Below are 12,489 nucleotides of genomic sequence, written 5' to 3'. Positions count from 1 at the left end.
GGGCAGGGAGGTTGGACTAGGTGATCTCAAGAGGTCCCTTCCAACCTCAACGATTCTGTCATGTGAAATACCCAATTGCAGGAACCAGCTTCAAGATGCTGGGGCAGGGTGATCAAGCAGTGCCAGAAATCATCGGCTGAACCGCGATTGTCAGTCCCCTGTCTGCTACCGCTGATGCAAGGGGTTTGCCTGGATCGTTGCTGCTGATCAAACACCATCCTCTGGCAGATTTCTGATTAAATGCTGTGCGGCTTTGGTATCGGAGGCAAAACTGAAGATGCCAAGTCAAAGGAACAAGCCCTCGATCAAGTCATGGTGCTGCATATACTGTTAATTTGAATGTGCCTGGGACCGTTCTTTGCCCAGCTGGCTCTGAACCATCACATCCATGCTATTAATCTTTCTTACCTTCCAAAAGAGTCTGGCCACATCTGAACGGATTACTGGGAGTCATTCCTGGCTCCTGCTACCTCCCAAACTCCTCCCAGGAATTGTTTGGGAGAGAGCTATTTGACTCGGACCAAAACCGCGCTAGGGTCTGCTAACAATTTAAACGTGCAGATGATCCCGTTCCAGGACATTGGAAGACTCCCTGGCACTGTTTCATTTACTAATATAAGTGGGGCCAAGCTGGCTCTGGATCAGGCCATCAAACTACATTCTTGAAGATTTGTGGGACATAAACTGTAGGAGCAGTTCGAAAATGAGGCATGCTGGAGTGGGCTCTGAATCTTTAACTCTGTAAATGGTATCTCCCATTTTTGTTATTATTTTTGGAGAATTTGCAATGCAAGGGGGGAAGATTTCAATTGTATTATCAATATAGAACATTTTGCATGTAGTATAATGGCTTTGTCCTCCTTCATTGAGGGAGGACACTAACCATTTCCTTGCTTCCTTGAACCTTCTCCCCCCACTCCACCCTTCCTTTTGGTCATTTAGATCCAATGATCACTTTGCAGAGTGAGTAGACTTGTATAGTTGCTAGCACTAGACCTCGGTGGCCTGGATACGCTTTGTTTCCATGCTTGTGTCTTGTGCCTTTTTGTCCTGTTGCAGTGTCTGGCATCATGCTGGGAAGGGGAGAGACTCTGTTCTCCTCAGAGCAACCCAGCGTCCTTGTACTGCAGTGAACATATACCAAATCTTGTCGTATTTGTGACAGATGAGAAGATGCTGAACAGAAGTGGTGAGATTCTCAGGCAAAGTGCATTTCAAGTGTTTGTCTCTATATCTGTCTTCCTTTGCCACTGCTTGGTAGGGTCTTCAGTCAACTAGCAAAGCAAAGAATCAGTCTCCTTTATACACTAGCCTGGAAGAGTATGTCCTCCTTTGGCTTTCAGAGTAGAATTGGCCGGAAAGGAAGTTTAAAAACAAAACAGTAGCAATAGGTCCTGTATCTCGTCATCTTAAAGATAAACAAGACAGGATTATCCTGCTAGAATAACAGGAAGCACAGGCAACCCACTAATCATCTTTGGTGTGAATAATGACCATGTTGTCTCAGTAAAATAAATGACGTATCATCCCAGCATCAAGCACAATAATGCCCTTACTGGTGTTGATGAACCTACCAGTCTATGCATAACAACGGAGCGACAGCCTTTCTGAGTGAAACGTGCGCACGCGCCTTCTGGCAAACGAACCAGCAAGTTTCTGAGTATCAAAAACACATTATCTGTTTTGTTAAAAGTACTGGTTATCATCTGTAAAAAGGTTATAGCCTCTCATAAAGCAGTACTATCCCAGCATCACCACACTGATGTGCCACAAGGTAGTAGCAATACCATGGCCAGCTCCTGGTGGTAATATCAACCTCCTTTAGAAGTGATATCACCTCGTTCTTATTTGCATCCAGATAATGAAGGGGCAAGATAATCCGTTCGTACATCTCTGTAAAACACTCTCTCTTCTTGTAAAGGTACCAGAATCGCCATTGCCTCTTCCAGGTTGGTGTCACAATGGGGTTCTTCCACATTAGATTGTCCTTGCTAGTTGTCCTGGTCTAGAACTGCTGGTCCTCATGCACAAACCCTAAGTAACTGCAGCTGTAATACGCGTCTCCACCCTGTGAACTCCCCTTCAGGAGCCATCCCTGCCTGCCAATGACCAGAAATTGCTGCTGAAATGCTGTTCGTCACATCACTGAGTCTTTTCTCAGTCCTGCAACAGGAGGACCATCATTAAGTCAGAGCAAGCAGTGCTGGATCGTCCGTGGTTTGGCGTTGTGTGAAGCAGGTACAAGGAAGGAGCGCTGGCCCTGAAGTTTCTCAGCCAAGAGCATTAATGAGCGAAGCACGGTGCTGCAGAGGGTCCCACGGAAAATGAGCGCGTTCTGCCACAGCATATTGTAGCACAAGTCCTAGCGCGGCTTGAGCTGGCGACGCTGTAAGAACAGTGATGTACGTTCCCGTCAGTCTTAGCAGTAGGCGTGCAAAATGAGGGAGGGACAGAGGGGCAGGAGAATGGGCTCTGTCCGTGTCTGCGGGCTGAGTGTTCAGTGATGTTCTTGGGAAGAATAATAATCTGACATGCACACAATCCTAGATGCAGCGTACTGCACTGTGCTCGTACCCACAGTGTTTAGCTTGCTGTGAGAAGGAGGTTGTGACAGGAGTAGATAATAGTCCAGGATTATTGGAATTTGGCCTGAGCTCCTGTTAGTATGATAAACTGGTGTCGCGTCCTCAGCGACGTGGTCTGAGGTGGGGATGCAGTTGTTGGCTCGTGAGAGCTTGGATGTGCTTCCATCCAAAACCCAACAGCGTTCCTTGAGCAAACGTCAGTAAAGCGATTTGACGGCAGGGATGTACGGGTTGCTAAAGCGGGTAAGTTAGCTTCGGAGAGCAAAGCGTCATGATTTGATTCGCGGTTTCTGTGATGTGTCTCGTGTATTTGCATGTGTGTGTGTTGAGCAAAATGTGGTTTTGCAACCTTAAGTTTCAATAATCAAAACCTTGTGTATGGAGTTACCTAACTGTGGTTACCAGCAAGTAGCCTTGTTTCCCAGAGTGGCAAGGGAGAGGTAATCTCTTTTATTAAGTCAGCTGTCGTGACAGGAGAGAAAGAATGTCTTGTGGGGGCACAGCCTTGCTTCTGTCCCTTCAAACCGTCACAGCGTTTGTCTGTCTGGGAGAACTGGGTGGCACTGCTGACAGCCGGGGATGGGACTTACTGTGGGGAACTTCAGTGACCGTTCTTCGGGGAATCTGTATGGTCTCTCCTGAGAACCAAAGCTAAAACAGAGCAGGTGACATTACTGCGCTATTATCAAAACGTATTGACATAGTTCTTCCGGGAATACCACGTGAGAAAAGCAGGTCACGCTTCTGTTGCTTTGAATCCTTCCTAATCCGCTACAATAGAAAGAGATTAGTTTTTACATGGTTGTTCATGGGAGTCTCCCACCGGCTGTTAAGGCATTTCTTTGCTTCTATGAAAATGCCGCGCAGTAGAAAGCGAGAATTACATGAAATCAGATTGCACTTTATAGTCAATGTCTTCCTCACCTGGAGCGAAGTGCTAAGTGAAAAAGCGTTAATAGTGTGTATGTTATTAGGAACAAACACTTCTAATGAATTCTAATGACTTGTACTTCCTAAACTGCTATACGAGAAATGATAAAGTTCCCAGAGAAGGGAATCAATCTCGCTTTATTGCTTTTTGCAGTTGACACCTTATTTGAGAAAAGTGAAAGGACTATCATGCCAGCTGGGAGGTTTTTATTTTTACCGTTTTATGCAACTATGTTTCATCAGCCTCTGTCTGTTTTCCTTTAAATAGCTCCTTAAAATTCCATCAGCGTGCCTGTAAAATAATAATAGTAATAGTAGTAATTAATAATAATCAGAGAATATGGTCAACCACTCTGCAGTGTAGTGTGATGTAACGTCAGTATGATTTTTCAGTTTCATATATCCAATGTATATAATATACCCTTTGGTTTGTGCCTACCTTCATGTGTCGGTCCAGTCTTCGTTGTAATTCTTTGTAATTCTCTTTGCACAAAAAAACATGCCCTGGACTGTCAGTGGCGTTCCTAAGCAAGGTCAAAAAGACTAACAATATCTGTTATAAAATCTTACTAGTTTAGAAATTCTTAGGTTATAGAGCAAAACTCAGCTTTAAAGTTAGCAAATATATACCTGTTCAGTTTGTAGCTATGTAAATAAAATACCTACAATTTTAGAAAAAATAACAAAAAAGACTGATGGATATCATGCAGTTATCCCCATTAATTCCATCCCTAATTAAAAAGTAGCTTAATTCCAGGCATTATTGTATGATAATTAAACAAATACTGACATTTATTACAGTGCTAATCAGTGCACCTGAAAAATACTGTCTTTTTTGTTACATGTGATACACACACTGGTTCTTACACACAAAACATTGAATAAAGGTAGGAAATGTTATCAGTTACACTTTTTGACATGGATACGCTTTTAACTTCCGCTGCTTGAAATCCTTACCTGGCTCGGGACCCTTCAGACCCTACTCAATTGTCCTTCCTGAGGGCCAGGGAAATTTTTCAAATTTTGGAATTTCAGGTGTCAGTCTTCGACTTCAGACTCATCAATTCTGGGTCTGACTGACGGAGCAGTCTGCCTTTTTTTTTTTTTTTTAATTGGCTGCTCTGACAGCCCTTTAACCCTCAGGTATAGATTGCTGTTCCTGAGCTTTGCATTTTCCGAGTCTCTGTACTCTGATGGAAGCAAATAAATAATGTTGCTTTGCTGCACATCAGCAATCTCAGATAGGAGAATTGTTTAGAGCGGAAGGCGGTTTGGTAAATTTTGTTTACTGCTGCTTTTTTGTAAAGGTCCCTTTACAGGGTGATTGCCCAGCACAGCAAAAAAATCTCAAGACTTAGTTCCTTTTATTTATTGAGGTTTTAAACTTCTGAGGTCTCAGAATTGTCCTGGTTTTGTTCTGGACCTTCATCAGCCAAGTCTGAAAGAAGACAAGAAAGTAATTAGACCTAGGCTTAATTGTGCTTTTTTTCAGAATGCGTAACGATTGATTTTCCTACTTGGGAAAACTGTTGACACAAAATAGCAGTGAGTAATTTATTTCTTATTTCTCATTTTTAGACAAAATTACTCTCATATTTAGACAAGATTACTGAGAATAGATGAGACAGCAACTTCAGTTACATCTGGATCTCATAGGTTTTACTACAGGTAGTATAAGTATTAATAAGAGTAAATACTAGCGATAGAGAGAAGTCAAGATCTTTGCTGATTTTATTAGAATTATGGCAATTACCCATAAAAGCTTGTTGACATGTTTAGGAAGATGGTGGAGAAATCTAAGAACAGAATATCATCCATCCTGGGTTAGACCAAAAAGCTGTTTAGTCCAATGTCTTGTTTCCAGTAGTAGCCAAAACTGGACCCTTGGGGAGTTGGTCATGACAGAAGAGACAGAGGTAATATTCATACATAAATATGTTTTGAAAAAATAAAGGAAGATAAAAAAGTGCTAGGGCTGGAAAGCTCAAACTTGTGATACCTTCTATAAAGATGATTTAAGGTATTTTAGCTTCAGAATTAACTTTATGACATTTGTGTAAAAAATAAAAAATTATGTGGGTGAGTAAATTGTTTAAAATGGCTCCTAAGTGATGGTATACCTGCGTTGTTCTATCTCTACTATTTATTTATGTTCTGATAGCATCTGCCACTGCTATACGATGCTTCGGTACATGAAAGTGTACAGTTATAGAATCATAGAATGGTTTGGGTTGGAAGGGACCTTAAAGATCATCTAGTTCTAACTCCCCTGCCCTGGGCAGGGACACCTTCCACTCGACCAGGCTGCTCAAAGCCCCATCCAACCTGGCCTTGAACACTTCCAGGGATGGGGCATCCACAGCTTCTCTGGGCAACCTCTTCCAGTGCCTCACCGCCCTCGTAGTGAAGAATTTCTTCCTTATATCTAACCTAAATCTACCCTCTTTCAGTTTAAAGCCATTCCCCCTTGTCCTATCACTACATGCCCTTGTCAAAAGTCCCTCTCCAGCTCTCTTGTAGGCCCCCCTCAGGTACTGGAAGGCTGCTAGAAGGTCTCCCCGGAGCCTTCTCTTCTCCAGGCTGAACAACGCTAACCCTCTCAGTCTGTCTTCATAGGAGAGGTGCTCCAGCCCTCTGATCATCTTCTTGGACCTCCTCTGGACTCCCTCCAAGAGGTCCATGTCCTTCTTATGTTGGGGGCCCCAGAGCTGGACGCAGTACTCCAGGTAGGGTCTCATGAGAGTGGAGGCAGAATCAACTCCCTCGACCTGCTGGTCATGCTTCTTTTGATGCAGCCCAGGATACAGTTGGCTTTCTGGGCTGCAGGCGTACATTGCTGGCTCATGTTGAGTTTCTCATCAACCAACACCCTCAAGTCTTTCTCCTCAGGGCTGCTCTCAATCCATTCTCCACCCAGCCTGTATTTGTGTTTGCGTTTGCCCCGACCCATGTGCAGGACCTTGCACTTGGCCTTGTTGAACTTCATGAGGGCCCGCCTCTCAAGCCTGTCCAGGTCCCTCTGGATGGCATCCCTTTGCTCCTGCGTGTCGACCGCACCACGCAGCTTGGTGTCGTCAGCAAACTTGCTGAGGGTGCACTCAATCCCACTGGCCATGTCGCCAACAAAGATGTTAAACAGCACAGGTCCAAATACCGACCCCTGAGGAACACCGCTTGTCACTGGTCTCCACTTGGACATTGAGCCGTTGACCACAACTCTTTGAGTGCAACCATCCAGCTAATTCCTTATCCACCGAGTGGTCCATCCGTCAAATCCAGGTCTCTCCAATTTAGAGGCAGGGATGTCATGTGGGACAGTGTCAAATGCTCTGCACAAGTCCAGGTAGATGACGTCAGTTGCTCTTCCCTTATCCACCAACGCTGTAACCCCATTGTAGAAGACCACCAAATCCGTCAGGCCCGATTTGCCCTTAGTGAAGCCATATTGTCACCAATCACCTCCTTATTTTCCATGTGCCTTAGCATAGTTTCCAGGAGGATCTGCTCCATGATCTTGCCGGGCACAGAGGTGAGACTGACTGGCCTGTAGTTCCCTGGGTCTTCCTTTTTTCCCTTTTTAAAAATGGGGGTTATGTTTCCCCTTTTCCAGTCAGTGGGATCTTCACTGGACTGCCGTGACTTCTCAAATATGATGGATAGTGGCTTAGCAACTTCATCCGCCAGTTCCTTCAGGACCCGCGGATGGATCTCATCAGGTCCCATGGACTTGTGCACCTTCAGGTTCCTGAGGTGGTCTCTAATCTGATCTTCTCCTACAGTGGGCAGTTCTTCGTTCTCCAAGTCCCTGCCTTTGCCTTCTGCGGCTTGGGCGGTGAGGCTTGAGCACTTGCCGGTGAAGACTGAGGCAAAAAGGTCGTTGAGTACCTCAGCCTTCTCCATATCCCAGAGATATGGAGTAACCAGAGTAACCAGGTCTCCTGTTTCATTCCGGAGAGGGGCCCACATTTTCCCTATTCTTCCTTTTATCCCCGACGTACCTCTAGAAGCTTTTCTTGTTGCCCTTGACATCCCTGGCCAGATTTAATTCCATCAGGGCTTTAGCTTTCCTAACCTGATCCCTGGCTGCTCGGACAATTTCTCTGTATTCCTCCCAGGCTACCTGTCCTTGCTTCCACCCTCTGTAGGCTTCCTTCTTGTGTTGGAGTGTGTCCAGGAGCTCCTCGTTCATCCATGCAGGCCTCCAGGCATTTTTGCCTGACTTCCTCTTTGTTGGGGTGCATCGCTCCTGAGCTTGAAGGAGGTGATCCTTGAATATTAACCCTCTTCTCTCCAGGGCTTTGTCCCCTGGCACTCTACCAAGCAGGTCCCTGAAGAGGCCAAAGTCTGCTCTTCTGAAGTCCAGGGTGGTGAGCTTGCTGTGCGCCCTCCTTGGTGCCCTAAGGACCTTGAACTCCACCATTTCATGGTCAGCCCAGGCTGCCCTTGAGCTTCACATTCCCCACCAGCCCCTCCTTGTTGGTGAGAACAAGGTGCAGCATAGCACCTCTCCTTGTTGGCTCCTCTACCACTTGGAGAAGGAATTTATCATCAATGCATTCCAGGAACCTCTGGGATTGCTTATGCCATGCCGTGTTGTCCCTCCAACAGATATTGGGGTGATTGAAGTCCCCCATGAGGACCAGGGCTTGTGAACATGAGGCTGCTCCTATCTGTCTATAGAGAGCCTCATCCGCTCGGTCTTCTGGTTGGGTGGCCTGTAGCAGACCCCCACTGTGATGTCCCCTGTCCCTGCCCTCCCTTTAGTCCTGAGCCATCAGCTCTGGTCGGCTCCTCATCCATCCCCAGGCGGAGCTCCATGCACTCCAGCTGGTCATTGACACAGAAGGTGACACCCCCTCCTCATCTCCCCGCTTGTCCTTCCTACAGAGCCTGTATCCTTCCATCTCAACAATCAAGTGAAGGCTGATTGTAAGTATAAGCAAGTGTTCTGGCAAGTTCTTCAATATGAAAACGAAATATAATTGTCCAAATTAGTCATAGGAGCCATCCCACCACGTCTCCGTGATGCCAGTAAGATCGTAGCCCTGCAGGTGTGCGCACGTCTCTAACTCCTCTTGTTTATTGCCCATGCTCCGTGCGTTTGCATAGAGGCATTTAAGGTGGGCCCCCGATGAAGGTGACTTACTGGCTGGCGTGGCTGGAGTTCCTTTGTGCTGCTCTTCAGGCGCTCTCCTGCTGACCCGTGATCCTTCTCCAGGCTCTGGGCATCTAGTGCTGGCACTGGCATCCAACTGGTGGGAGCGGGATGGACTGAGGTTCCCCTCCCCCGGCAGTCCCTGGTTAGAGTCTGAATAAATTAAACCCAAGGAGACGGCGATAGCAGAAGTGCCCAAAGCTGTGAGTTTTCCTGTACGTATCCCTGGCCAAAGGAGCACCCCCATCGTTCGATGCTTCTCCCCCGCACAGTTGTCAGGACGGGTCCTTGTCCTGGCTTTGAGCCTGCACTGCTGTTACCTCCTCCGTTATTTTGGGTCTAGTTACATGGAGAGGGGTAGCATTGCGGACATCGTGACTGAACGAGTTAGCGCCCACTTCAGTCAGCGCTAACCGGCAGCGTGCTAAGTAAGAGAAGCACTTCGGTTTGGCAGAGGACACTCTCCTGTTTTTCAGGCTACTAAAAGTCTATGCAAGATACACCTTGGAGCTCACGTGTGGAATGGGAATAAAGAGTGCCGATGTCTTGATTTATGCTCTCTGGCGTAGGCTGATCTCTGACCTCCCGGCTGCTTGGCTAATGTCACTTTTTGTAAGCATCGTGAAAAAAGAGAATTTAAGAAGTTTGATTTCTCAGCTTCTATGGCTGCCACGTTTGTCCCAGCTCCCAGGTATCTGAAAGATTTCTCGTATTTCACTGCTTATTTTTAGGTGCTTTTCTTCCCAAGAGCACTCTAGGCTGATTAAATACACCTTAAATGCCAGGTAAGTGAAACCTGAAAAATTTAACCTAACGAAAGAGAATTTTTGAAAGAAAGTTGTAAGCTCTTCTTGGTACACGTCGAAGTCCCTTAGTTGTTTTAATATCTCAGCTACGTTGTGGGCGGGAGAGGGGCTGCTGCTTCTGAGTGCATCTCCCGAGTTTCTCTGCCAGCGATGGTTTGGGATTTCTCCTGCCTCAGCTGGCTGGATAGTTACGTTTGCTGGTGAGATTATCGAGGCAGAAAAATCTCTCCTCAGTAGCTGATTCAAGAATATTTGTCATTTCTTCTGTTACGTTGACAGGTTGTAGCAGATGCCAACTGTCATGAGCATCTCAGTGGGGGAATTCAGTTATGTTCCTTTTAAACTAGAAGTTTTGGTAAAATGGGGTTGACCTGCACTGGAAGTCCCAGGTTTATTAAAGCAGCTCTTATTACTCCAGTGGTATTGTGTACGTGGCCACAGCATCCTCCTGATTTCAGGGACAATATAATTTTTCTGTCATCGTTATACAAGAAAATATAGTGCTACCTTGTCAGAGTTACAGTTTTTGAAAAGATAATTCCCTAAAAATGTATAAATGGCCTCAAGAAATTCTCTGGACTGGGAAAGGCTTTATTGTGCGTAATAAAGAAGACAGAATTGTGCAATTAGAAATCTTTTAACCAGACGTTTCTATTTAAATTTTTTCTTTGCCTTTATCACTGTTAGCAAGGATTTAGCTGGAAAATTGAGGACACAGGTATTTACAGAACTGGAATGAACTTGTGGAAATGTCTCATAATGATATTAAAGCCAGATTGCAAATGGTGAATTACATCCACTTTCGTATTAGAAGAGTCATATAAAAGCAATATTGTAATAAAATAAAGAATTGCCCTTCGCTCAAAATAGTGGACCCACGTAGGTGAGCTTCTGTGGGACAACGGAAAATGTGCCCTCGTGTACAATTTGTTACTTAAAGTAGACTGAATTCTGTGACAGCTCGTGCTGTTGCCTGCGCCTCGAGGACGGTCAGTACCTGTGTGCTCTCCTGTCGGTCTGCGTGCTCCACGTGCCCCCGTGCAGTCACTACGGGCCGGCCGCGCGCTGCAGCCCGGCGCCGGTGCCTCAGACCCCGCTGCGAGCCTGCTTTGTCCCCGCCACCGAGATGCAATACCTGTGATTACGCTCCCTTACCCTAAAACTATTGGGAACACCGGGTGGTGGTTGTTGTGCCTAAGGGAACAGTGGTTAAGGAAACCTTTGGTCCCTCCCAGAGGGAGAAGCCCGGCTGCTGCACACAGAAACAGTGAGCAAGAGTTGGGGCTGAAAAATGCAGTTTTGGTTGCAAAAGCTGCTTCTTGCTGTAGCTGTTTCTCTCGCAGCCGCACGTATAGTTCTGCGCGGCAGGAGAATGCCAAGCTGATAAGTGAATCTTTAGGAAAAGAGGAGAGTTTTGCAGTGTAGGTCTGGACAGAGCATTCCTTGCGTTCAGCCAGGAAGAAGTAAGTAGGGAGATAAAGGGCCAGAGGGAAAGCACTGTTAATTAACTGCTCATTACCACAGGACGGATTTGTATGTTCACTGGCAAAATTAGTGGCTTCCAAACGTACCGCGGTGTGGCATGTCTGTCGGCTTTCCAGGGCATTATAATCCTATTTCTGCTTTTTTGTACAGTAAGGAGTTCCTTTTCCAAGGTAGCACATTCATTAAATATTTTATGACCAAATCATTTCTTGGTATAATGTTATATTTAGAGCAACATTAACATTAAACATGCAGCATAATTATGTCTGGGCAAATCTGTCCTGAGCGAGGACTGAGAACTGAAGTGCTTCTGCGCTCAAATCCTACATGGAGAAGGAATGCAGTAAGATGTACAGGGAATGTATTCTTTGTGATTTTATATGTTTGACATCCAGGTGGTTTTTTTTAATGGTTGTTTGATTCTCCAGATTACTGGGCTCTGAAAATTGTTGAATGAAATCAAGCTAATGAGTCTTAAGGAATTGCCAGTGTTCACACATCCCAAAGAGGAGCAGGCTCCGGGCAGCTGCGCTGGGAATGTCAGGGAAGGCAAAAGCTGCGAACGCTGTCGGGTCAAACGCCTTCTGCACCCTTGTACTGCAGAAAACTGAAGTTGGCAAGAATTAATCGCAGCATTATCTGCAGTAAATCTTACTGAAAGTGAATGCTAAGATGATGGCAGATACAAACCTGTGAAGAATTTAGTCCATGTTCCAAGAAAGTATGCAGGGAAGCGTGGCATTTTTCTCCATTAGGATCTGCACAAGTCCTGTGCTGTCTAATGTGCAAATCGAGCTTTTATCTCTGCACAGACAGCCCTGCGCGTTTCTGCAAGTCTCGTTGTAAAGGATGATGGATGTATTTGGATATCACTGGAGGGTAAACATAGGCAAATATTGATTCTGCAATAGTAGCTGCTGTAGTTCTTCTCTCCCAGCGGCTTGAATTCACCGGCAGAGCTGTCTGGGGACACCCCGTGTGGGCTCCTCACGTCCTCCCACTCCCTGCGCCGCCACCAGCACACAAAGCCTGGGTGGCCGCAGCAGTGTGGCATTGGGAAGCTTTCAGGGTTTAAAAATGCAAATAAGGGGAGCATCGGTCCCATTTTTGTTGTATTTTATAGGGCAGTAAGGAACACGAGGCTCTATCAATTTGTTTTTTCCAACTAACTTTAACTTACTAAAATAAAAACCAAACAGATGGTGTATATGGTTGTTGTATAAATGATTCCTTGTTATAGTAAATCTTTGCTTAATTTCTTTAAACATTTCAAATAATTGCCCTAATTTGAATGGTTCCTACATTTGCTTGAACTACTAGACAATGCCAAAGGTCAGTTGTGTAACCACAAATGTTACTTTTATCTTCATTTTAGTGTAACACATGAGTTGTGAAAAGCAATTAGACTAGAGCAGACCAAGCTCTTCAAGTATCTTTGTGCAAAGCAATTTCTGCCGCTGCTGTTTGGCCTGATGTAGTCACAGAGCACAGTGATGTCCTTTTCCCTAGTGTTGGTTTTGGTTCCTTT

The 12,489-nt window shown here is 45.5% G+C and overlaps 1 protein-coding gene across 2 annotated transcripts in view; it reads left to right on the top strand.

The window, feature by feature from the left end:
• DTNB (dystrobrevin beta) overlaps positions 1-12,489 on the top strand; it is a 216,309-nt gene that overhangs the window by 92,953 nt on the left and 110,867 nt on the right. The gene's annotated exons all lie outside the window — the stretch shown is intronic.

The sequence above is a fragment of the Calonectris borealis genome, chromosome 3 (assembly GCF_964195595.1).
Source record: "Calonectris borealis chromosome 3, bCalBor7.hap1.2, whole genome shotgun sequence".
NCBI classification, from domain to species: domain Eukaryota; kingdom Metazoa; phylum Chordata; class Aves; order Procellariiformes; family Procellariidae; genus Calonectris; species Calonectris borealis.
This window is presented reverse-complemented; position numbering and strand designations above follow the sequence as displayed.